Source organism: Equus asinus, chromosome 16 (assembly GCF_041296235.1).
Source record: "Equus asinus isolate D_3611 breed Donkey chromosome 16, EquAss-T2T_v2, whole genome shotgun sequence".
Classification (NCBI taxonomy): domain Eukaryota; kingdom Metazoa; phylum Chordata; class Mammalia; order Perissodactyla; family Equidae; genus Equus; species Equus asinus.
In genome coordinates, this window is record NC_091805.1 from 23,292,274 (window position 1) to 23,319,422 (window position 27,149).

General features: G+C 39.9%; 1 long non-coding RNA gene across 1 annotated transcript; it reads left to right on the forward strand.

Moving 5' to 3' along the window:
* Positions 1-116: 116 nt before the first annotated feature.
* Positions 117-26,364, forward strand: LOC139040379 (uncharacterized). The gene is made up of 5 exons (XR_011494834.1): positions 117-250; positions 1,938-2,399; positions 24,513-24,644; positions 25,380-25,486; positions 25,996-26,364. It is a non-coding gene; the product is annotated as an uncharacterized lncRNA (long non-coding RNA).
* Positions 26,365-27,149: the final 785 nt, after the last annotated feature.

Below are 27,149 nucleotides of genomic sequence, written 5' to 3' on the forward strand. Positions count from 1 at the left end.
TGGCTCTACCACCTTCAACTTGTGATTGTTAAGGTCACAATCCTCACTTGCATCAAGGTGGTGAATGTTGCAAGAACATGACGGACAGCTAGTGGGAGGTTTTGCAGATCAGGCTGGGAGCTGGCATGCATCACTTGTCACATTTTGTCGGCTGGAAGTCAAGCACGTGGGCATGTGTAACTGCAAGGACGGATGGGAAATGTCTCCGAGCTTTGTGCCCTGAAGAACAAGGACAGCCTTTTTATTAAAGGTAACTGTGCTTATTTTTTGTTACATCAAAGTAAATAACAGGAACTCTTTAATGAAAAAACTTTAATAGAAGATCTGAGAGTGAACATTCCTGTATTCGTGGCACACCAGAATTTCAGAGCTAAGACTATGTAGTTATGTTTTCTGACTCTCTTAGAAGGAATGATCTTTAAAGGGGTGGTGTGGTATGGTGGGAAAAGCAATAGATCCAGATTCATAAAATCTGAATTGTTTTCTCCCATCTGCTACTAATTACTTGAGTGACCTTAGGCAAGTCACTTTCTGGGCTTTATTTTTTTCATTGGTAAAATTAGAGCATTAAATTAGATGATTGCTAGGGTTCCATCCAAAAGCTAACAGTTTGTGATTCACTGACTTTGTTTTGTTTTTCTACATTATGATATATTGACAATTAGGAGAATCCTAAATCAATATTTTGTACGTTACTTATGCTCTGTAGTAGAACTATTATTTTTTTCTTTCAACTTCTACGGCTTTAGTGAGTATTTCATAAACTTTTGCCTTTTTTCCCTCCATATACCAAGACTTTTAAAGATTTACCCTCTTTCCAAGTTTCTCACTGCCTATTTTTTGTGGAACAAAGGTTAACAAAAATAACACTTTTGCTGATATCTACTCATTAAATCATTACAATCTTAGGTTTGCAGGATAAACTGGGTCATGACGCTCGCTGACTGTCATCAGTAAGGACAGTGCATGAGGAATTGAACTTGGGTCTTTTCAATTCCCAGCTGTCAAATTGCCTCTAGACAATAGATAGGATATTGTTTAACATTAAAATGTTTCCTGAAGGTCTTTGCCTTCCCTATTTCCAAAAACATCATAGAAAACAGATTTTCACAGTAAGAGTGCTTCTCTTTTTCCTAATTCTTATTTCCTTTACTTCCATGAGTAGAGATGTGCGTGTGTGTATCTAGAATAAGCTACGTGCTCTCCAGTCCCCTTCAGTCTTGAGCGTATTTCTGCAGCCCCAACATTCTCAATGGGGAAATGGAAAAGATTTTTTTCAACTTAATTCTTCCAGACCTTCCTTATGCTGCTCAATTCTTTATAAAAGACTATGTTCCCATGTTAACAAATTGACAAGATCTGGAAATTCTCCCACTGTGTGGCAGAGATGATATGCTAGTGTGCTTTACTTTCTTGACCAGAGAGTATATAATTGCAGCCCATAGATCTTCCAGAATTTTCCTTTTTGCTAGTGAGGTAAAAACAAACACAAAGAAAAACAACACAACACAAAGACTTAAGGATCTGTTTCCTTTTGCAGGAGAAATATCATAATAAGAGGCCAGGGTCTCGCCCTTCACAGTCCTCTGAAAGCAGATACTTCCTTAATCCCCAGTGGGCTCCAGGGAACAGGGATCTGGCCAAAGAGCTGGTTCCACATTATCTGTTTTCATCAGAGGACTTCAAAACACTTTACCAACACATATTCATTCCTGTCGCACTTTTAAGAAATAATATTGTCCTCATTTTGCTGATGGGAAAAGTGGGGCACAGGAAGTGTAGGTGACAAATTCAGAGCGTGTGGTGGAGCAAAACGTTGTACCCAGGGCTCTGGAGAGCCAGTCTCCTGCTCTAACAACCAGATAAGGCTTCCTCTGAGGCTGTGGACGTGGCTCACGGTTTTTAAAATGATGGTTTATTTTATTTTTATGGCACAGAGAGACTGCTGAAGAGACAGACGGATGAAAAAAATTTAATAAGTCTTCCTTAGAAGGTTGAATGCTGCATATTGTTAGAACTTGGAAAATATCTCCCACCTGGAACCATCCAAGACACTGAAAAGCTGTGAAACTATGAACAAACAGCAAAATAGGAAATGAAAAATATTCATAGGGATTTTTAAAAATAGAAATATCTTGGCTTAAACACTAAATTTGAAAATGAAACTATCCCAGCTTCTTTTAAATACACGTCTTCATTACTGATTCTCTCCGATGAAAACATATTTGGATGCTTTCAACCAGACGCGTTCTCTGTGCATCTATCTCTCCATCAGTATATTCCTGGCATGATCTTTGTCATTGATACTTTCATTTGGACAAGATAGCCTTGTGTATTAAGCAAAACCCAAAATATGCCAAATGTGATGAACTGTTTCAGCTTTGAAAACATCAGCTCAGGTAAGCTTTTCAACACTAAGACATTAATAATCTTCTGTGCATGATATGAAGCAACTTTTAATGATTGATTAATAGCTCTCTGATGCAAACAGTGATCACAATGAATGTACATGCTTGTTGTTGTGTAGGCAGATAGATCGTGATTCAAATAAAAATTAACCTATAATTAATAAACAAGCACATGCAGAAGTCAAATATTTGTGCCTTCAGCCCTTAAAGCCAGTGAACATATAAAGCTTGTCAAGTGTTTTGAATTTCACTGAGAGAGCAAGCACTCGTAAGATGAGAGAAGGCGGACAAAGGGATGGCTTCGTCAGGAAAGGATGTGCTTTCAAAAGCTTGCCCAGTAAAATCATGCAAATAAGCAGATTTTCATAAGCCCCAGGCTGCAAAAAATTCTTCTGGGCTTAGAGGGAATCAGGCAATCCATCCAAAAGAGATGTTCTACTTTGCTTCTCTTAGTTTTCTTCTCCTTCAGAAGTCTGTGTTGACGGAGAAGTTCTGAGTTAGACTCCTGCGAGGCTGACATATGTACTCCTTTATTGTGAGAGCATTTACAGGAAGTGATGGTTTAGGCCGGGGTGACCCCAATGAAACATGGGGTGGTGAGGCCCATGCAAACATCGGGGATCAGTAAGACTTTAAGGATGTTTATGGAATTTTTCAAATCCATCGGGAAGGAAGAGGATACAGAACACAGCTGTTGGAAGGATATATAGAATTGTAAACCTTTTAGTAATTGTGTCACTGCCAAATTATATTTTCTCTTTGATTTACTCAGTTAAGTTCTACACAGTCTAGAAAAACTCAATATATGACAATAAAAATGATGGGCATTGTAAACTGGCAATGAGTTGTACTGTGGCTTTTGTAAGGCAGTGGTCATCAAAGTGTGGTCCCTGGACCAACAGTATCTGCACCTGGGAACATATTCGAAATGAATTCCATGGGCTCCACCACAGACGTACTGAATCAGGAACTCTGAGTGTGGAGCCCAGCAAGCTATAACCTAACAAGGCTTCCAGATGATTCTGATTCACGCTGAAGTTTAAGAAGCACTATTATAAGAACCAAGCAGGACTCCTGGGGTAACCTGACCTGATGAGAGGGCCAAACCAAATAGGATCTTCTTCAGAAGCTTTAAGTCTTGGGGCCAAGGTACAAGTTCCATACCTTTGGTCTCAGGCACAGTCTTAGGATCAGATATCCTAATTTGAAAAGGTCTTTACATCAAATACAAATTTGTATTTTGAGGGCTTGATTTTTCACTTTGAAATTTTCCTCTGTGTACACTCTGGGTTTAAGTAGTGGTGGCCCAGGAACAGCCCTAGCCAACTTCCCAGAGTTTTTCTGCAGAAAAACAACAAACAGGGTCTCTTGCAACTTTTTTCTTGTTAAGGTATCAATGCAAACCCTTCAACCCCAATTCTGCTCAATTCCCTTTCTAACCGTACTGAAGCTAGCAGTACAAGCATGGAGTGGATCCCTTTTATACCACGGTAGGCTCGCTGGACGTGTTTGGGTGGACAAAGGGAGGTTTAGCAAATCAGATTTTATACACTAGTTGGAGATCACCAACCCCCCAAATATTAGAACATTGACTCCAATGTGAAATTTCTGTATTGTAAAAAGAGAATTTGTAATACAAATTTAAAATTACTCTTAAAGCAAATATTGCATGTATCTCTCCATCAATTTATTCTCAGTGTGATCTCTGTCACTTGTGTAGAAAGATTCAGAGAAGAGCGATAAACATGACAGCACAAAGGTGACACTGAGCATGTTGAACAACCAGTACAGAGCAGGATGTGGAGTCCCTGCCATGCCAGGCACCAGCTTAGGGAGCAAAGGATCGATGGTGCCTTGGGAAGGGGACAGTGTGGCAGAGCAGGAAAGGCATGGGGCAATCAGGGAAGTGGCGATTTACCAATAGGTATGATCATTTTGGTGCATTATGGCCCAAACTCAAGAGGAAGGAAATAAGGACGTTTTAAAAAAATACTGTGGGATAAAAAGATTCTGTTAATATTGACATTTCAACCCCATCGGCCTCTGTGTGTTATCTCTTGGGTGGGATCTGAGTGTGAGTTGGATGGTCTTCACGCTTGTTTGGCAAGCCGTGTTTTCTCTTATTATAGTACTAATCATGGTGTATTAGAATTATCTGTTCCTTTGTCTTCCACTGGACTGTAAACTCCTAGCGTACAAGGACTCAATATTTTCCTCCTCTTTCCCTCCCTTCCTTCTTTTATTGCCCTAGTATCTATAGTGTCTGATACAGAGGAGATAATCAACAAATTTATTTTTTTTTCTGAAGAAGATTCACCCTGACCTAACATCTGTGCCAGTCTTCCTTTATTTTGTATGGGGGTTGCTGCCATAGCATGGCTGCCACCAAGTGCTGTAGGTCCGTGCCCAGGAACCGAATCCTGCTGCCGAAGCAGAGCACACGGAACTTAACCACTAGGCCATGGGGCTGTCCCCAACAAATATTTTTGAAGGAATGAATGAACAATTATAAACTGACTAGGTCTTGCTGCTAAGAGCTCATTGGCAATGGACAGACAAGAGATGCCTTTGGTTCCATCAGGGGACAGGCTGGCTTCAGGGTCTGGAATGAAACCGTGAAGCACAGGAAACAGACACCTTGATGTCTCTGTGGGAGACGAAGGCCAGGTATAGAAACCAAGAAAAGAATTAGTTCTTGCAGGAGCTGGGCACCAGAAATGGCATCTTGTTTGGGATGTCAGAACACTTCAGAAAGGAATGGGGCTCAGCTCAGGCAGAACATGGGACCTGGTGGGAGAAGGCAAAGGATGGGCAGTGAAAACAAAAAAAAAACAAAACCCTCTTTTTTTCTTAGGTGCCTGGTAGAGTTTGTAGGAAAGCAAGCTTTGTTTGAATAAGGAATAATCTAGTGGAGTCACAGAGGAACTTGGGGAAAGACGTCCTCAGTCCAGGGATAGACTAGATCCAGAGGGACGGTCACAAGGAATCTGGAACACAGATTCTCTAAAAAGGGCATCTTACTTTTAGCAGGACAGAGTCCATGTGTGTGCTTTTCATGTTAGTTACTCACCTGTATAACATTGGTTCTGTAAGAAGCAGTTCTGTTTGTAACATACTTTGTTATATTACAAACAACTGGCCTAAGAGAGAAGTATTAACATTGACTTTGAGTAGGAGTGACTTAAATATCATAGGCAATTATTGAGTGCTTGTTGAAAGAATTAATGAACCACGGCAAATGCTGTGTGTCACAAATCACTAGGAAGAGCCCACTAATCTTAGGGTGGGAGCCTGCTTTATCACTCATCAGTGGCCCCATGTTCCCCAGATGACTAAGCCAGAGGAAACATTAAAACAAAGGGCTTTTGATTAGTACAAGGAAGCACTTCTTCAACCATTAGTTTGATAAGACATAGCAACTGGCTAAGGGAGATGGTACCCACCATCTACGAATATTTTAAAGAGGAGAAAAGGTCTCATCAATTCCGAAGCATTTTTTTTATCTTTGTAGCCTGGAGGCAGGACGTGGGTGTACTCTATCTAGAGTTTCTCAAGACCTCTTGGAGTGCTCTGTGAATCATCTATGGCTTCTTGTCGCTTGCTTCCTGCCCCACAGCCTCACCTTTATTTTTGTTCTTTCTCTTCCTTCTCACTCTTGGCATGTGTCTGACCTTTCCATTTCTTTCATATGTATCCCCAGACCCTTATTCTTTGGCAGCTGTTTGGGGGAATGCAGCAATTGGGCTCATTGTGCCTGGACACCAGCCCCAGCCTCAGCTCACCAATGGAGCTTGTGAAAAGTGTCTCAAGCAGTCTGCTCAGCCCAGGACTGGAGTACCACCCTGGGCTTGGCTTTGGCAGGTACAGCCCAGAAGGAGCTGGCAGCACAGGAGGAGCTAACCAGCTAGGGAGGGCCACACCCAACGTGGAAGCTTCCCTAGAGGGGGACATCTACCAACTCAGACAATGACTGGAGGCGAAATGGGCTGCTTCCATTGTTTGCACGCATAAGCATAGTTCCCACAGTTGAGCAATGGAAACCAAGGGAGTATGTGGGCAACAGGAGATGTTGACTTCAGTTTGCATTCTCCACTGGTGCCCCTAGGCCCCTTCTGCTGTCACTCCCCACTCTTAAGAATTCAATGCCAGGAATGTAAATTGGTGCAGCCAGTATGGAAGATGGTGGAGAAACCTGTGGAGGTTCCTCAAAAAATTAAAAATGAAACTACCATATGATTCAGCAATCTCAGTTTTGGGTATATATCTGAAAGAAATGAAATCACTATCTTGAAGAGATATCTGCACTCCTGTGTTCATTGCAGCATTATTTATAATAGCCAAGATGTGGAAATGACCTAAGTGTCCATCATGGATGAACGGATAAAGGAAATGTGGCATATATATACAATGGAATATTATTCAGTACGAGAAAGAAGGAGATCTTGCCATTTGTGATAAGATGGATGAAACTTGAGGGCATTATGCTAAGTGAAATAAGTCAGTCAGAGTAGGACTAATACTGTATAATCTCACTTATATGTAGAATCTAAAAAAACCTGAACTCATAGAAACAGAGAGTAGACTGGTGATTGTCAGGGGTGAAGGGGTGGAGGAAATGGGAAAATGTTGGTCAAAGGGTACAAACTTCCAGTTATAAGATAAATAAGTTCTGGGGATCTGATAGAGAACATGGTGACTATAGTCAAAAGTCCAGTATTATATACTTGCAAGTTGCTAAGAGAGTACATCTTAAAAGTTCTCACCAAAAAAAAGGCAAATATGTGAGGTGATGTGTTAACTGATCTTTTTGTGATAATCATTTTGTGATATATGTACAGTCATGCACTGCAAAACAATGTTTTGGTCAATGATGGACCACATATACGACAGTGGTCCCATCAAATTAGTACCGTATAGCCTAGGTGCGTAGTAGGCTATACCATCTAGGTTTGTGTAAATGCACTCTGATGTTCCCACAATGGCGAAATCACCTAACAACACATTTCTCAGAACATATCCCTGTGGTTAAGTGATGCATGACTGTATGTCAAATCGTCACACTGTACACCTTAAACTTACACGATGTTGTGTCAATTATGTCTCAATATATCTGGAAAAAAACAGAATTCAATGCCTTCCTGTTTCCTTGGGCACATCAGACCCGCTTTCCTCTCCATCATTGTGGCTTTTCCTCCCCATCATTGTGGCTTTTCCTCTTGGGACAGCCCCTCATGCCCTGAACGCCTCCACTCATTGCGCCTCTCCTTCCACCCCTGACCCAAATTTGCCAGTCCCAGTCCTCTCTCCTCACTGCCTGCTTTTCAGGTGAATTTCTTTGACAGCTGCATTTCTGACTTTTTTATATTTGTGTTCTCTACACTATCTGGAACCTGGACACAGAAAGTACTCAATGAGTGTGCTTATTAAATTTGAGTTGATTGAAATTGCATTGCTGTCCTATCCCCAGCTTTCATCTCCTCACTCATTCTTTCTGAGATGCACTAGAAAGACAATGGCCACAGAGTGAGGACGCTGTGATAGCCCTGGACCCACACTTACTACCTGTGACCCCATGAGCAAGTCACTTCACCTTTCTGAATCTGGTTTCTGACTGCAATGCAAGAACTGTAGCAATTTTTTATTCTATTTCTCATGATATTGTTACGATTAAATGAGAGAACGTGGGTCTGTGGGTTCATGAATTAGAAAATGCTATATACTTAGAGTACTTCTTGTAGTAAAATCTGTTTTGAGTTAATGGCTGATAATCACTTAAAATATTACTCTTCTCGGATAACTTGCACGCTTGCATTATGAGAGAAGACATCATTTTTTAAATTTAATTCTGTTCAGTGAAGAATTATTCAATGTCTATTATGTGTCTAGCAATTTTGTATACATTGTGGAGGTTTTGAAAGAGGTATAAGAAATGATTGCTTCCTGAGAAATTATGACATAATTAGAGGGTACACCTGTCAGCCGAGCTGCCTACTTGGAATTTAATACCTGGTTTTAAGACTTTGAAACTAGCTTCACAGACCAGTAAAATTAAAAAAAGAAAACAAATTGGGAGACCAACACAGAGTTGTCAATTTTTAACTTGTCTCATCTACTCAATAGTTTAAAAACTATATTTGGAAGTTGTGCAGAATAGCATGGAAAAGTACAACCTCAATAACAAAACTATGAAAAGTTAAAACTTGACTCATTTGAGCTTTATGGAAGACATGAGATGCTGCCCTGATCTTCCTCTCTTCACTTTGAGCTACTCTGCTTTGTCACAGACCAGGAACTGGGAGCCACTGTTGAGCAGACAGAGCAGCTGCCTGGGAGTCAGCCTTGCTCCGACACTAATTATTTTCCATTGCGTCGGTGTGAGACTTTGTACAAGGCCTGAAGCTCTCCAGGCTCCCTTCCTCTTTGCAAACTAGAGGGTTGGACTAGAATCCGTGCTGTGCTCGCGCCTATGGTAGCCACTAGCCACATGCGGCCATTTAAGTTTAAATTAATTTAAATTAAATGAAATTAAAAATTTAATTCCTTAGTTGCACTAGCCACATTTCAAATGCCTACTAGCCACATGAGGCTAATGGCAATCGTATTAGCGCAGATTTAGAGCATACCCAGCTTTGCAGAAAGCTCAATGGAATAGTGCTGGGCTAGAAGACCCCTAAGTTTCCTTAATTTTAAAATTCCAGGATTTTTGTGGTCACATGCAGGACCTGCTCAACTTCTGAAATACAGTGGGCCTGAACCATAGTGAATTTTTTCAATTGCCTTTTAAATTAGAATGGTGATATAGTTCTTATCTAATTCTTATGGATGGCAAGGATGTCAATTGGTGTCTAAGAAGCATTATGATTTTACTGTAAATCTGTGTAGTTTGGTTAAACCAACGTCTCATATTCAACCTTCTGTATCTATCTGAGAAGTTCTCCATTTGAATATCCACTTTTTCTAATCCATATCAGATATTTCTTTCCTTTTTTTTCTTTTTTGGTCTGAGATTAATCTCTCTTAACATTTTCACAATCTTATGGGGAAAACTAATCTAAATGATAAGTAGGTTCTTTTTTCTTCTTCAATCTACCATAAAATTGCCAATGTGTTGTTAAAACCACTATTTTTATAGAACTGGTGTAAACACTGTTTTGGACTCCATCTGTTGAATCAGTCCCAGGCGCTAACAAGTATTGTTGTGAGATGTGCCATCATTGGTGATGTGGATGGGGTACAAACTGAGATGGCTTGGCAACATGCAGTGCCACATAAATTAAGTCATTGTTGTTGCCATTAAAGGAAAGCACCAATGCCATTTCAACTCCATGCAAAGCTGGAAATGGGAGAAAAGCACTCAGCACTTGCTTTCCGAATCTGAAAGAACAAAATCATAAAAAATATTAAAGTCACATCCAAATTTGCAAGATATTAAATATTAAAAGGAACAATGAGAGAGGGAAAAGGAAAGAGAGAGAACTCAGTGGTCCCTAAAAATGACTGAACAAACTCTATTATGCAAACAAATGACGATTGCTGGACATCAGTGCCTATCCACTCAGTATTCTTTCTTAAGCTTTATCTTTCTCTGAGCAAACAGAAGTTAGAGCCAACAACACTCTTTTTCACACCTTGAAGTAAATATAATAAAATAAGTAAAATTTGCAGATACCTAGTTGTTATAAATATGTGGCAGTCCTGGCCAAGAGAATTGGCAAGAATTCTCAGCAAAGTCCAGTGACAAAATCCATCCCAGCTTCACAGACTCACCAACTCTGACCTCTGTGCCTCGCAGACTCTGCTTCTTGTCAGTTCTGTATTCTTGCTCATATTACCATATTGCCTACATGCTCTGCTTAGAGCAGAGCAACTCTGCCCCTGGAGTGGGCTTGTGTCAACATTTTTATTGCAAATTCCCATTTTCTGATCATTAAAAAGCTTTCGACACAGAAGTAACTTTGCGAGAGTTCAAACTTTGAAAGGATTCATTTAATGGCTTAAAAATAACACTTGGGCCACACCCATAATTTAAAATGTTCTAGCTGGCTTTGTGGCCTGGATTTTTTCAAATTGCATAAACTTAAAATATGAAGGGACTCAGGACTTGGAGCAGTTCCAAAGATTGGTTTTTAGTGTTTGGTGAACTGGAATGAGGTTCCTTAATGGTAAGCTTTACTTGCAGAAATGAAATTGCAGGATCAGTTTAGTTGGAATGTCATCTAGCTTCAGCTGGGAGGGTGTCTCTCTATAACTTTCTCACAGGGTTATGAGGGAAGAAGGGTTGGGCCTAGGACAGGCTACGTAATTTGAGGGGCCCAGTGCAAAGCAAAAATGCAGGGCCCCTTGTTCAAAAATTAAGAACTTCAAGATGGTTACAGCAGAGCATTAAGCAAAGGGCCCTGTGTCACTGCATAGGCTGCATGACCATGAAGTCAGGCCCAGAGAGCCTGTTCTTTCTTCCTTTCTTCCTTCCTTCCTTTCTTCTTCTTTTCTCTTCTCTTCTCTCTCTCTCCTCTTGCTCTCTCCCTCTCTCTTTCTCTATTTCTTTCTTTTTCTCTTTCTTTCTATGTATATCTCAAGGTATACTAAGAATTTTGCTGTTTCTAAAGCACTGTTCATGGGTATTACTGGCTGAAGTAAAATTTACCCATGAACACTGTTATTTTAAGAAGTTTTGTCTTAATTCATTCACAAAATATAGATATTCCCAATTTTCCTTCTAAAAGCTATTTGATAACACCAATTAAAACACTTAAGAGAAGATGGTTTATTTTTCGCTTTTTTTAGCTGAGGAAGATTCACCCTGAGCTAACATCTGTTGTCGATCCTCCTCTTTATGTTTTTTGCTCGAGGAAGATATCCCTGAGCTAAGATCTGTGCCAGTCCTCCTCTATTTTGTGTGTGGGTTACCGCCACAGCATGGCTGACAAGTGGTGTATGTCCATGCCCAGGATCCGAACCCACGAACCTGAGTTGTCAAAGTGAAGCACACTGAACTCAAGCACCACACTGTAGGGCCAGCCCTGAGAAGATGGTTTTTTAAAGCTGGTAAAGTGTTTTCATATCTATTTTCAAATATGATCTTCAAAATAATCCTATGAGGTTGTTAGACTAAATGAAACCCATTTTTCAGATTGAGGACCTGAGGTCCCACTGTAAAATCAAGTGATTTGCATAAAGCTTTTCAGGTCTTTATTGGTAGAACCAAAATCAGAACTTCACTCCCTTGACACTTAATCCTATTTCAAGTGAAAGGGTGGCATGTATCACAAAGCTTAAACACCAAAAGAGAGAAAACCTTAAACCAAAAAATAATGGAAAAATTATTTTCTTTCATAAAACTCAGACTGGACCAAACCACTTGAAAAGACTTTAGAAGGTCATATTGTTGTGAAACTTGTTCAGCTTCAGGAGTCCTACAGTCTCCCTGAATCCATGTGATACAAGGTTGTGCTATAACTGGGCTTGTTTATAATTTGGTAAACAAAAGAGATGGAAGGTGCTAGCCATGGACTACGGTTGAATACTAAGAAAAACTCCAGGAAAGACTAGATAATAGAGATTCGAGGTCTGAGGCTCATGTTTGTTTACTGAAATATTGTTAGTCCTGCATTTCTCAGTGCATTCCATGGGCCATTAATAATGTGTTACTTAAAAAAAAAAAGCCAAGAAGAAGCTCTTTTTGGTCAATTAAGTTTGGGGAAACAATGACTTTGACACAGTTAAACAGCTTCCTAACTGCAGGACATCTCAAACCTTTAATGAGCCACTGTGATATGTGACTCCCTCTAAGAGGGAATGCAGCTTTTTCAAACTTTCTTGATCACAGAACATCTTACCTCTTTTTTGTTGTTGTTGTCCAAAGAATCTCAAGGGGCTAATGCTTTCACAGAAGACATTTGTGAAGTGAGACCTTGGATTAAAGAACCAACTTCATTGATGATAGTCCTGTAGTGGGTTGAACTGTGGTCCTCAAAAAATATGTCTACCCAGAACTTCAGAATGTGACCTTATCTGGAACCTACCCAAATGTAGATGTAATTAAGGTAAGGATCTTAAAATGAGATCATCCTGGACTTAGGGTGGGCCCTAAATCCAATGACTAGCGCCCTTGTAAGAGAAGGCAGAGGGAGATTTGAGACACTGAGACACACAGAAGAAGGCTCTGTGAAGGTGGAAGTAGAGGTTGGAGCCATGTTGCTAAGAGCCAAGGCAAGCGAGAGCCAACAGAAGCTGGAAGAGGCAAGGGAGGACTCTCCACCAGAGCCTCTGGACTTGTAGCCCCCAGAACTGGTTCCTGCTGCAGCCCTAGGAAACTACTATAAGTCCCGCCAGTAAACCAGAACTGAGAGTGCCCTCCATCTAGATATATGCAAATATGAGTGGCCTGATAGATCTGGAAATGGAAGCTTGCTGTCTGGTGAACAGTTGGTCGAGTGTTCAGCCATCCTTGCTGGGACTGCTGTGGAGGAATGGAAAGTTACTCACGAGAGGGTTAATTTAAGACCTAGATAAGTTGAAGAGAATGAACCACATAGAAAAGACCAAAGCTGTCAGAAGTCCAACTGCTGTAGAAAGGGGAACGACATGATGGGACAAAGAGTCGGTGGGGCATCCAACACTGTCACTCCTGTCCCAAGGGGATTCTCCCACGGGTCTCCAAGTTGCCTGTGGGTGAGAACCCTAAATGCTCTCAACTGTCTTGCCCCTGCTGCCTGGCTCTCACATAAGACTGGGAACGTTTCCAAGCTTGCTTTGTATTCTGACCCTCTAAGCATGTTCATGGTTTGTTCTCTTTGCTCTCAGTTGAAGAGGGCATTTCTTTTCTTTGTCTTTCTGTAGCCTTTCCCCCACATTGTTGCCTTAGTCATTTATTTCTGACCTATAATTGGGCAGCATCATAAGGGCTTTCTTTGGCCCAGAGCAAGGAGGAGTTGTGTTAAATAAACTCAACTAGTCTCTAATTACTTGCGTGCTTATTGTGTATGAGCAGAAGTGGCTACAATGTCAAAGAAGCTTTGGCTCAATGGCTTTCACTGTGGAGGGTTAAAGGTTAGGGTGGCTCGGGAGGGCACTTGAGTTACACTGGGTTTTGTGACTGCTATTAACACAAAATAATGCAAGTGGAAGGCTGCAACTCATGCATTCATGACCCTCCCATTCTAGAAACTCAAAGTAGTGAATCTAAATGGACCCACCCTTCTCAGAAGGTAATTAGAAGCAACGGCCAAGACTTCAGAAACCCACTCACCTAATTGCTTTCAGCAGTTGCTTAACTCTTGCCTTCTAAGAGCCTGTCTGGAGTCCTCTTTCTTTGTCACACCAGTAGGGGGCATCCTAACAGGGACTAAAGTGGAGAGGGAAGAGGGGTTGAGGAGCAGTTCTGGACTCCTGCTTGCCTGATCTGTCCTCTGCCCCTACTGACAAGAAAGAAAATTGAAAGGGAGGCTGGTGCCAAAACAGCTTCCTGGTACCACTGCAAAGAGCAATCTGGCTGGTAGTGGGGAAGTGATTAAGAGGTGGTGAAAGGGGGACTAGTAGAAATTTTCCCCCTGTGACTGATCCATAAATTTTGGAAACCTTGGTGATCACCTCTATTAAAAAGGCAAAAATATGGGCCACAAAGAGGTTATTCCAAGTTCATCCTGAGACACCGGGGCAGTACTGGAAAATAAACTTGTGACTCCTGATTCCTGATCTACAACGCCATACTGGGATGAACCAAGTTACCCCTAGCCTGTCACCCCACACATAAATATAAGCAGATGACCCCGCTTCCAGAATTCCTTTGCCTACTCCTCCTACTTTAACTGAATGTCCATCTCAAACTAGAGTGCAGGAGCAAATATGTCAGGCAGCGAAAGCTTTCAGGGACTTTGTGCAAGAAAGCAAGGAAGCCAAAACGCAATAGGTAGAAAAAAACCAGAGAAACATCTGGAAAAAATACCAGAGTGCATAATTATGATAACAACTCCCAGAAAGGTCTTGGCTTAAGATTTCTAGGGATTCTTTTCCCTTATCTGTGGTACACCCCCAAAAAGCAAAGCAGACCACTTTGCCCTGGCGTCTCCCCCCAATCATGACAACTCCCAACCCTGTGTGTCATTAAAAAAGACAACTGGGTTATAAATCTTTCTGGAGTGACTCTCCTATTTTTAATACTTATTTGCTTCTAACATGCAGAGACCATAGACTTTCTTCTAATGATTTAAGATGAAATAATTAGCTCACAGACCTATCTGAAAACAGATGCCCTTTAAGATGCAGTTCTTTTCTTTGATAAGTGGTCAGGAGAAGCCCCTGCTCTGAGCTGTTTTTAAGCAAGGCAACTCTGCTTTAGGAAGCTCAAAACACATCCTCTCCCCTCTTTAGTCAGCGCTTGTTAAATTCCTGCCACAGTGAACCTGCCCATATTTAGATCAAACATCCAAGTAAAAATCTGAAGGAATGGAGTCTAATTCGAGAATGTAAGATCCATTAAACTATGCAAGTATGCATGAACTGGAAAAAGTGGATCCCGTACATAGCGCCATAGCCCTTAGCTGTTAGCAGGTGTGAGTCAGTCAGTTGTACAATTCATTTGTCTACCTAATTGCACTGAAGATAGGCTTTTCCTTTGCCTATAACATCTCTAATGAGTAGGTTTTCAGTTCGATCTAACTAATTAATTCTTGTTAACTTCCTTTGCATTGCTGTTCTTTTAATTTAACCAGAGACAGCCCAGAGTTGCTACTAGTGTTTAGTCTCAACTAGATTACCCCTATTCATTAGGGGCTGTAATTGTTGGTCATACCCTTCCAAGCGGTCATTACAACCTCTGGCTTGCATATTGAATAACAGCAATTTCCTGACTCCAACCGCCTCTTGTGTGAGGGAGGGGAAAATGCTAATAAAGAAAGAATAAATGATTCCCGACTCCATTCAGGGCTGTGTAGATTTCTTTTACAGCAGAAATTGTACTGAGGTGGTAAAACGGGCTTCTTGCAGGCCCCCTACCTCCACCCTCAGTGAAAACAATAAGAACCAAGTGAAGCATTCCCTGCTACTGTGATTACAGCATCCGTAAAAGTGATTATATGGCTGCTGTAATCAACTTCAATGAAAGCTGCCTGTTAGAGCTTCAATAATTACTCATTTCTGTTAACAGCTTGCTTTCAGTTTAGCACTTTGAGGCCAAGGGGCGGGGGGAAACTAGGGAATTTTAATAAAGGATCCCACTCACGTGATATTTTTGGGGGGTAAGTGCTTGTGTGTGGGCAAAAAAAAAAAAAATGCACATGTAAGTTTTTTGTCCCTTTCTCAATAGCAGCCCCCTTTCATTTTAAGCTTAGATTCTATTTAACCAGCACAAGCACAAGTTCATACAGGGTTCAATCATGTACTGAATGTTTACTGAAGGAGGCACAATAGTTTAAATAAAGTGGTGGTTTTAAATATTTTACCCATTTCTTTAAACAAATTGCCAACCCTTAAAGTCTGTGCTAAACACATTTCAAAAGCAAAATACCGCAAGGATCTTTCAATAAAACTTCCACATTGAGTGTTTCATTTACTCTCCTTCACTGCCCCCTCCTGCTTTGGTCTGGATGCATTTTATTATTTATTTTCTAGGAGAGGGCAAGTTTGGGAGAATATAATTTGTTCTAAATGCCTTCAAATATTTGTTCTAAATGCCTTCATTGGAGGACATAAAGCCAAAGAAGAGATTATCCCAAGCCCAGTGACAGCAGTCACCTGGGTGGTCGAGTTTCAGAGATCTGGGCAAAGTGTGATCAGGTGGACAGAGAAATAAATCAGGCCCACTGGAACCTGACTCAAACTCCTCGCAGGTCTCACTTGCAGCATTTCTGAAAAACAATCAAGTTGCATAAACATAATATTTTTAAAAACATAACAATAGAGACTTTGTTTTCATCAAAGACAGAAACAAGACTACTAAAGTACAAAGGTTCTTTGAGCTTAGTCAACATTCAATAAATAAATCTAGCCTCCCCCGCGACCCCCAAAGCCCAGCAGAAAATACTGAAAACCTTACAAGAAAGTTGGATCCTGTTACATTTCCATGCCTTCAAAGTTCAGATAATTTGGGAAATCTTCTAAGTTTGGATGCAGTTTCATACGAAATCTAAATTTTTTTTTGTTTCTCCACCACAAATAAAATCCCAAAGGTATCAAATTCAAATTCTGGTGCTTTCAAAAAATTGCCTTAGAAAAAAACACATTGAACTTTGTTTTCTTAAATTTTTTCAAATGACTAAATGAGTTGTGAGGAAAGTCTACCAATCTTTTGAAAACTGTGGTATAAAGTATCATTAAAGTGCCTTAATGAAACAAAGTTGTGTTTTATCGAAAGTAATAATCATATTGACTTTGATTTTACTTATTTGCTTTGAAGGGCTCAAATTTCAAGTATTTCAAGATTTCATTGTGCTGTCATAAACAATACATAACAAGAGTATAGTTTGTCTAGGACGTAGACATTCTTTAGCAGTACACGTGACAATGTTTAGCACATCAACGGAGTCCATATTTCTGGGACTTACTGATTTAACAGAGTAAAGGGATATATTCTTGTTCATCTTTCATTGTAATTGTTCTATTGGTTCAAACGGGCTTACATCTAAACTATGTCTTTCTGAATGACACATCTCCCTCTCCTCCCTCACATCACCTTCAACTCTGGTTTTGTGTCAGAGTGAAACGTCCTCCATTGGACGGTGTATCAATGCTCATAATCCAGTGGCTCTCCCCATTGAAGTCTGGCTGTGCGCAGAGGATAAGGGTGGTGTTGGGTGGGAAGTGCGGGTGCACTGGGGGCTGGAGGCAGGGTCATGGGAGTGGAGTAGCCAGAGAGATTTTCTCCGTTACTAATTCAAGGCTTTTGCTTCAATAGTACTCCACTCCTCGCTTTCTGTCATCAGAAAGGATATGGGACTCCAAAACCGAATTTATCATGCTAATCCTTTCTTCTTTATTTTCTTTCATACTGCCAAGCTATGATTGCCTCATTCTAATTTGGATTGTTCTATCATATTCTCTGTTAGATTTTTTTGTACTTTTATAAAGAGGGAAAGATGAAGTTACATATTTGAGATTCAAATAAAAATGGGGCAGTTCCCTTTTAGATATTTAATTTTTTTGAGAGACAAGAATGTAACTAGTATTACTAGAGCTTTAAGACTGTTTTTATTTACACTTATCTATGTAAAGTTACAACTTAAACATGAAATAGAGAATTTAGATTTTTGATTAGCCCCTCTATAAAATGCACTATAGGTGAAATATAGGATAATCAGGGTCATTGAAAGGATTTGGGGGGTTTTATTTTTGCCTTCTATTGAAGACAGCCACATTCTACCAAAATCTCAAGCAGTCACCACCAGCATATACTAGTCAGGTTTATACCATACAGGCTAAGAACCTTAGTATGTTGTATTCTGCAGAATGTTGTATTCTCTGAGTGAGAAAAGAACTAAGATGAGCCTTTGAAGTCAAAAGCAAGCAGAGATTTCCCAGAGTGCTGCTTCCACTAAGATTTTTACACCATTTTTCCTGTAGTTTCTAGTTTAGTGTTTTGTCTGGCTTCTAAACTCTAGTGCTTCTGTCTTCCTTTGTTTATGTGAAATAATATCACCCAGGTGTCTCCAATAAACAGCCAATATTTGATGGGATTCAGGTCTTCCAAGCCAAGGCATCAAGGAAGACAAGTAAATTGGTGATGTTCTGACATGTTACATTCATAAGACCTGAAGATTGGCTTTAAACCTTCTAGCAGGGGGAGATGATTAAGAAAGACAGACTCAGCAGGTACCAAGAGAAAGAAGTATGTTAGTGCTGTAGCTTCTGGCTACCTTATCAAGTTATGGCATTAGATAAGTTTCTGTGTCCCATTCGCCCACTCCACCAAATACCGGCATTCCCCGGCTGTTGGGGCCTTGGGGTGGGGAATAAACTCTATAAAGATTTCAAGAGTGAATCTACTCACAATTAGTTATTTCATTTTCAAACTGAAGGCACTGGAGTTAAACAGTCAGTACAGTATAATCCTTGCTTAGAGGCAAAATAATGTCTTTTGATATCCTGTTGATCCTCATCGTTGCCTTGAGAATTCGTGAACTACAAGATGCTCCCAATTTGGAACAGCTATTACAGTGTTTTGTGCTCCTAAAATTCTTTCAATTAATATTTGCTTCATTTGGTGTTACTGATTTCATTTTACATTAATTAGAATATCCACCTTTGAAAGAACTACTTTACATGCAAAGTATTTTTTCTACTGGAACTCCCAAACTTTTCCAGAGAAGGAAGTAGAATTTAAAATAAATACCTTTTGGGTTTAGATTGGCAACAGCGTCCAGGGCTTTGATAATTTATAGAAGGAACGACAAGTGTCTGTTATAAAGCTAGACCTTATTTTAGCATTATTTGTCTAATTTTTATTAGGGCATCTTTGAGTATCCATAACTGTCTTTTTATTATTGTTTCTGACATGTTGTCCAAAATCCCTAGAAAACCATTACATCTCTCTTACTTCATGAAAAAAATTATTTGGTTAATATTATCATATTCATTATGGGATTCTCCCTACAATTCAAGATGTTGCTCTTGTTATTGCACCTTAAGACTGAGATCTAATGATGAATCGATAATATTAATGTTAGTGAGAGTGTGGCAAAGAGGACATTCTCATATCCCATTGGTGAGAGTGTGAATTGCCATGACTTTTTTGGAAGGGCAATTAGGCAGAATCTATCAAGATGTAAAATATGAATATTTTTGAACCAACAATCCTCCCTTTTAAGAATTATTCTGCCAAAGATATTTGCACAAGTATATAAGAAAATGTGTGCCGAATGCTCACTGTACTATGATTTATATGACAAAAATATTGGAGACAACCCAAATGTTCATCAATAGGAGAAAAGTTAAAGTATGGCACAGCCATGAAATACAAGGCAGCCATGGAAATGAATGAGAATGATGTGGAAAGATTCCCAAAATATACTGCTGAGTGAAAAAAAACAAATTGAAGAACAGCATGCACAGTCTCTTTTCACTTTAGTTTAAAATTTACATGTGTGCATTGACAAAGGGCATTGAAGAATACAAACTTACGTTACAATACCTGTGAAGTGGGTAGGGAGGGTCCGAGGAGTGAACTTCCTTTCCAACTTTATACCCTTTCGTATTGAGTGATTTTGTTTAATGAGTGCTGCTTACTATTAAAATATTTATTTTTCAGGATTTACAGAATAAATTCAATGGGAACCTGTAGTTTTAAAGTCTCTGATATCATTAGCCGTAGGATATAAGATTTTAAATAATGAAAAAAGTGCCAATTACTAAAGTAAAGGACATTCAGATTATTAGATTCTGGCTTAAAATGAGCAATCTAAGACATTTGAATATAAGAATAGAACCCACTTAGAAACCATATAGGTAATCCTTTTATAATGATTTATCAATCATATTATGCATCTAGATTTGCTCTTGGGGTTAAACAAGCAGAAATTCACTTAGGTCAGCTTTTAAAAGAGGGTTTATCTTGGAAGATAAACATAGACTAGAATTTAAACTGAAATTTTAGGAATTGAGGAGTTTCCTGAGACAGGTTTTTGTCTTCTCACTGTGTCAGCATGCTTTTGTTTGCAAGTAAGAAAAAGACAATCAAACTAGCTTAAACTAGGAAGAGGACTGAGTGGTTTAAGTTCAAAAAGAAAGAAGAGGCAGATCTATAGCTTCAGATGAGGCTTGATCCAGCAGAACCTAAATACCACCAAAGATCCAGTATCTTTTTATCTATGTCTCTGCTATTCTTTCCGTGGTATCAGATTTATTCTAAGGTTGGCCAACTTTGTGATTCCAAAATGGTCTCAGAAACACACCTTTCTTATTTCTAGCTGGGAAATATATCTTTTCTAGCATTCATAACAAACATCCTAATATGCATCATAATTGCTTGGACCATATTCCCAACCCTAAACCAATCACTGTGGTTGTTTGGTATACATGCTTCTTGGCTTGGCTTGGGTCACTATTTTACCATGTTAACATGCTCGAATCATGTAGTTGCCAAAACCAAAATCAGCATTGCCAAGGAGAGAATCAATGCTGGGAAGACAACTAGGAGTATTCACTGTGGTCTCCCAAAGCACATCTGCTTCTCCTTGGCCACCTGCTCCGTTCTCCTGTCTCCACTGGTCTGTTCTCTTGTTTACCACGTTTACTTTCCTTCATAACTTTTGTACTTGGCAGTCATGACCTCTATCTGCTTACTTCCCACTTCCACCTATCCATATTATGACTTTCCCCTTTCAGTTTCCATAGTGCTGGTAATTTAATTTCATCTTTCCTAATTCATATGTTAGCATTGAGATTCTGATTGGCCCAGCTCATCTTTTTGAACCAGGCCACATGTATTGGCCAGCTTGCAGATTGGTTGTCTTGAATCAGGCTTACACCGCTGGTCCAATGGTCTGTACATGAGGGGTGGGTGTGGGTAGTCCAGTCACATGGTCCAAAACGTGGTGGCCTAAGTAAGATGGGCTACGGACAGGCTTTCCTGTGGATGGGACTGTGAGGGAGGCACATCAATTCAAAGGGTGAGCAATAAAAGACCACCATTTTTTATGGAACATTTGCTATATATATATATACTTATGTATATGTATTTAAAGAGAAACCAAATTTTACACGAAAAAATATGATTTTACTCTCTTTTTTAGTTTCTTCCATAGCCTGTATCACATTTATTTGCATGTTGAGACATAATTGGGAAAAAATCTTGGTCTTTTGAAAGTTGCGTTGATTTTTGGAAACAGCCAGAAGTTATTTCGAGTCATTTCTGATTAAGGGTAATGAAGGTAGATATTATAAATTTGTCAAAAATGAGGTGTGACTATAAAAAAGAGAGAGAAATTATCTTTTGTGGTTCATAAACTGACCCTGAAGGCAATTCCAAGAGGAGTTTTAAAAGTGTTTCAAGCAATGACAGCACATTAAATAAATGTATTATCCTCCTGAGGTGATTGTTTCATTTGAAGGACAAAATTCAGGTATTTGTTCAGGCTGGTGAGCGTGTGTGTGTGCATGTGTGTGTGTGTGTGTCTTATTACATTGTGATTAATCTCCGTTCCACAGAAATGAGGGAACACTGATCTGCCTCTAAGTTCAGGAAGAGCTGGCATTCAGGAGGTAGGTCCTGGTACAGCGGTATTGGATGTCCATAGCTGTGAGCCATTCCAATTGGATCCAATGTGTATCAATAAATATTAAGAAATAATTGACAAATATTTTGAACATCACCCCTGACTGAGGCTTCCAACATCAACCACTAACTCCCATGCAATAAAGGGAAGAACTGATAGACTATTCTGTAGGATGCATAAATACCTCAGGAAAACTCAAAGACAAGGATAAGGTCATGACTAACCCAGAAAAGGTGAGTCTAGATCACAATTTTGTCCATTCCCAAATAGCCCCCAATAGCATTATATTCAATCTGCTTCCAGAAAATCTGGGATTTCTTAAGATTTCCATTAAGAATTAAAGATATCTGAGGACAACAACTTAAACAACACTGCTTTCACTAATGGGCAATCAGTGCTCACTCTCTGCTGAGGTGTTCCCACAGAGACCCGGGGGGATACGGAAAGTGCACTGTTACTCTCAAGGAGCATACCCTCAGGGATTGGGGGCATTTCACTTCTGGGGAGCTGTACAGGGGAGAAATGGCCATTTGCCACATTTAGCTAGAGTGACACCTTCTTTCTTGCTCACGCACTAATATCCATTCCCTTTCCTTATTCATGCATCAATATCAGGTGGAAAAGGGTGCTCAAACATAAAGTCATTTTATCTACACTGGGAAGAACAATACGATAAAGGGAAATCTTTTAATTGTATTTAAAATTTTTATTTGAAAAATTATTTTTGTTGAATAAGTCCTATAGCCACATTAGCATAAATTTGCATAAAAGAGGGAAAAAAATCCCTAATATCTCATAGCCATAACACAATCACTGTAACTTTTGGGCAAATTATTTTCAGTTTTCTATGGATTAAAACAAATTTCTTTGAGATAAAATTCACACAACATAAAACTCACCATTTTAACCATTTTAAAGTACAACTCAGTGGTTTTCAGTATGTTCACGGAGTGATGCAACCATCACTACCATCTAAATCCAGATCATTTTCATCATCCCCAAAAGAAAGCCTGCACACATTGAGCAGGAACTGTAAGTGGTGAGGTCTTACCACGACATAATAAAAATATCAGAAAAAAAATCAGTTCAGACCTGAATTTGAAGTCTGGCCCCAGTAGCTACTAACAAGGTTGTCTTGAGGACAGCCTTTGGAAAGTTTTAAACTTCTTCAACTTGTTTCCACATCTGCGCAAAATAGACAATATTATATAAGATAACATATGCAAAGCATTCTTATAGTTTGCCTTTTGTAGTTCCAGGTAAAACATAAGTAATCAAAAAGGACATCTCTTTCCCCAATCTAGCCCCTGCTATTATTTGTCTCTTTATTCATCTAATATTTGTATAGGTCCTTCCACGTGCCAGGAACTCTGTTATCTTTGTCAAGGTAATGGCGGGTGATGTGCTGCTAACAACCCACTCCAATTCCACCCACATCAATTTTTAACCTTCAACATTGCCCCTAAAGTGAAGTTTCACCTGCTTTTCTCTCTATGAAAATACTGTAGTGATTTTCCTCCAAAGACAAACATTCCTTACGGATGAGTCTGAGTATGGCAGGGACATAGTTGCCATCAGAGATCGTATATGTAGGTGGGGGATGAGGGAGTGGGCCAGCCGTGGTGCACACACCCAATGACCCAGCATCCCAAGTTGAGCATTTATAATTGATCCAAAAGTGTCATTCTCTGGTTATCCTGAAGTCCTCATCTATGATCTATTGCTTAATGAAAGAAGAAATTAATTAATTAACAATATGTTCAAGGAAGCCCCCAGGGGTTCAGCTTTCATGTGAAGTAAGTAGCTTACATCTAGTCAAGTGCTTTTGTCAATGTAATTCAACCACAGGCAAGACGACCTTGAAAAGCAGGCCTAGGACAGAGGGGCGTGGGTCTGAAGGGTTTTCTTTTACCACCTAAACTGTTTTCTCTGTGGTTAGTTGAGTTTTATAGACATGAGGTCATAGTCTTCAGTCTAATCACTTTTGGGGCCCTCAGCATCATTCTGCTTCATGGACACAGTTTAAGTTCTGAACTCCAATTAGCCATTTCGCAAACCCTGCCACCGGTCGTGAGGCCATCATTTCTCTCTTCTAGCTCTTGTCTCATTGCCTTGGTTTTATTTGTTTTTATAGCTCCTGTATTTACCAACCTATGGACTCCTTGGGATTGTGTATCACTTGTTTTTGTTTCCTTAGAGCCTGGTACAGTGTCTAGATGGTCAATAATTGTTTATCGAATAAATGAATCAGTGAAAGACAAAGAAAAAGAGACAAAAATCTGTTCCTGGCTCAAGCCAAATCTATTACAAAATAATTAGACAAACTAGTAGTGTGAAAATCCGTCAACTTTCCTTTTCCCAGTTGTGCTTTCAGGTATTACCTCCATTGATGAAGGATAACTCATTGACGTGGGGTTGGTTCTAGTTTTCTGGTTAGTTCTTCTGCTTCCAGGTGAGACTTTTGGAAGCCCCTTTTAATACTGCCTCCTGTTAATAGGGCCCCCAGGTCATTGCCCCCACATAGTGACACCATCTCATTAGTTTTGCAGAAAGGTGAGATTTACAACTTCTGTAGGAGTTTTCCTGTACAGGGTAACAGGGAAGGAAGCTGTAACTGCTTGAATTAGCACAACATATTTGCTTTCCTTCCGGCTGCCGTAAATTCTTAGGATGACACAGAATCAACACTTCAGATGATTATATCTGGCTTGTAAATTGTCCTCCAAATTGTCACCTTTTTCCTCCTAGCCCCACACCTGGAGGACTTAGCCCTGACCTCTGGCCTTAGAGTCAAGGTTAATTGCAGCAAGGTCACATGACTTACCACTCCTTTCAAGTTACCCTGAGCAATTCTACAAGATTCTTTTTACAGAGGTTTTTTTTTTTTTTTTTTTACTAGAAAACTTTGTGTTGTCAAGACCTCTGTTACAAGACTCTGCCCCAAGATTCTTCAAAAAATGTCAAAGCCACACTTAGCTCCGTGGAAACGAGAGTCCCTAACAAAAGATTTGCTAGTGATTGCTGGCAGAAGGTAGGTCACAACTGGTCTTGCAACTCATAAAAATCCCAAGCACTGCACTCTGAATAAGAAATTACAGTATATTCAGAACAAATATTTCTTTATTATTAGTTAATCTCTTTGTGGTAAAGAACCAAGAAGGACATAGATTTTATTTTCAATTTCAAGATAGAAAAGTAAACAGTTTCCTGTGGACATTCAGAACTGGAGAGTGCCAGACTTTTGGCTGAATGTCTATATCTTCTTTAGAGATTACCAAGGAAAATCCTTCTGTATTAGGATACATTTGAAGGAACTAGAAGAATGTAAACTGTTCATTCAGATTGACATCTGTAAGCGATCTTGAATGATTTATAATGTACGTAGGAAAATGCAGGTAACTTCTCAAAAATTGCTAGTTAATTCTTTTTGTCCTAGCTCAAAATCTAATAGGAAAATCTCATAATAAGCTTTTGGGGAAGGGTAAAAATTTGACATTAATGCTATCCAGTGAGAGACTTTGGAGGAGTCACAAAACCAAAGAGCATTTCTGCAGTTCCTCCCTGGAGGTCGGGCAAATATGCACAGCTCCTTGTCAATGTTCTAGTCAATCTCGGACACCGAACTGGAAAAAAAGAGCAGCGAGGTATAGCTGACATTCTGAAGAATTCTGAAAAGCGCTCAGGAAAATTCATGTCCTTCTTAGAGAAACCACTTGTTAAGCTCTGGGAAGTTTTTGTTTCACTTCATCTGCCTCTTCACTTTCAGCAAGCTTTGTGACGTCAGTGAGAACTCACAGGTGCTGCTCCTCCAGCTGGGGCCTGACGGCAGAGTTCATCGAGCTAGCGTCTTACTGTCTTACTCGAGTGACCCAGGCAAGGCACTCCACTTCTTTGAGCCTCAGTTGACTCTAGAAAGTGTCTCCAAGGCCCCTGTGTGGCTTAGTGTGGGCCTTAGATAGTCATATCCTCTGTCTGGACTCAAAATGTCTAAGGTAAGATAGAGAGATTTAGAAAGGAAAGAAAAAGCAACTCTTTTTCCAGATAAAGGAATAAAAGAAGAAGGAAGGCGGGAAGGCAGGCAGGCGGGCAGGCGGGCAGAGAGAAAGAGAGACGAAAGAAAGAAAGAAGGAAAGGAAGGAAGGAAGAAAGAAAGAAGAGGAAAGAAAGAGAGACGAAAGAAAGAAAGACAGAAAGGAAGGAGGGAAGGAAGAAAAAAAGAAAGAAAGAGAAAGAGAAAATTGTTTATTTACAGACTCCCTAGGGCTCCACGTGGTATCCATTTCCCCAGCACTCATCTTCCTGGGGAGGGAAGCGCGCCCCATGGAACAGCTCACCTCTCCCACCCTTGTTCTCACCTGAGCTTTCTCATTCTTGTTTGGCAGGGGCTCCTAAGGATGCATCTCCTGTAACTGGACTTCAAAGAACTAATAATCCAAGGCAAGACAAACAGGTTGCGTCCTGCTTCTTAACCCCTTGAAGGCTATGCATTTATATAAATTTATTATCCCAAAGAAGAAAGTTTCCTCATCGTAGCAGGAAAGCATTTGCCTCCACGGTCATGTGCAGACATTGTCTTAATCTGACCAAAATATTTGGAACTCTTTTCTTTGTGATGTAGAAGTTAAAAAAACAAAACAAAACAAACCCTGCCTAAATATGGCCACAATTGGACAACTTTTTGTATCACCTGGATTTGTCTCTGAAACAATCTTCTTTTCAATCTTTGAGAAATAAAAGCAGAAAAACTTTAAGCCACTTGCCCAAGTATTAGAAGCCAGGAGGTATCTTTTGCCCTGTTTGGGTGCTGACTCTTTTTAAGGTGAGAGCAGACATTAGGAAGGGCTTTTCTGTTGTCATTATTATAACAGGGCTGCAGTGTAGATCTGGTAAACTCAACACGTTTTGGGGTAGGATGTTTTTAGAATTCAAGTATCTGCATTGACTCCAGAATGCATCCTCCTCTTCTCCCTCCTGAGTAGCTATAATTTCAATTCGGTGAAACGTGTTTCTTAGGAAACACACTCCTTTGCTGACTGTAGGGTTAGAGGATGCGATCCAGGCCAAGCCTGTCAATGCATTCCTTTGACCAGCCTCAGGGATCTTGGAGGGGCCATGTGACCAAAGCTGGTCCAATCAGAGGAGTATCAGGACTTGCTAGAAATGCTGAAATAACACTCTTTTCCTTCCTGGACCGGAAAGAGGAAGCATGTAGGCCCAGCAGATTGGTGGTATCATTTTAGCACCACAAATAGAAGTCACCTTTAGGATGAAGTGACATCACAGAAGGCAGAACTGAGAAAAAGAAAGGGGGACTTAGTGACAGTGTTGAGAGACTGGATCAAGCCTCACTGAATAGTTGCCATATTTCTGGATTATAAATCTCTCTTTTTTGTTTAGATCAGTTTGAGTTGTGTTTTCTTTAACTATAATTGAATGCATCCCAACTGATACAGTAATAAGAGCTAGAAGGCAGAGTGGTCATAGAGTAGGAGAGGGGACTGGGAGTCAACTGTGAATTTACCATGAGCATGGCGTT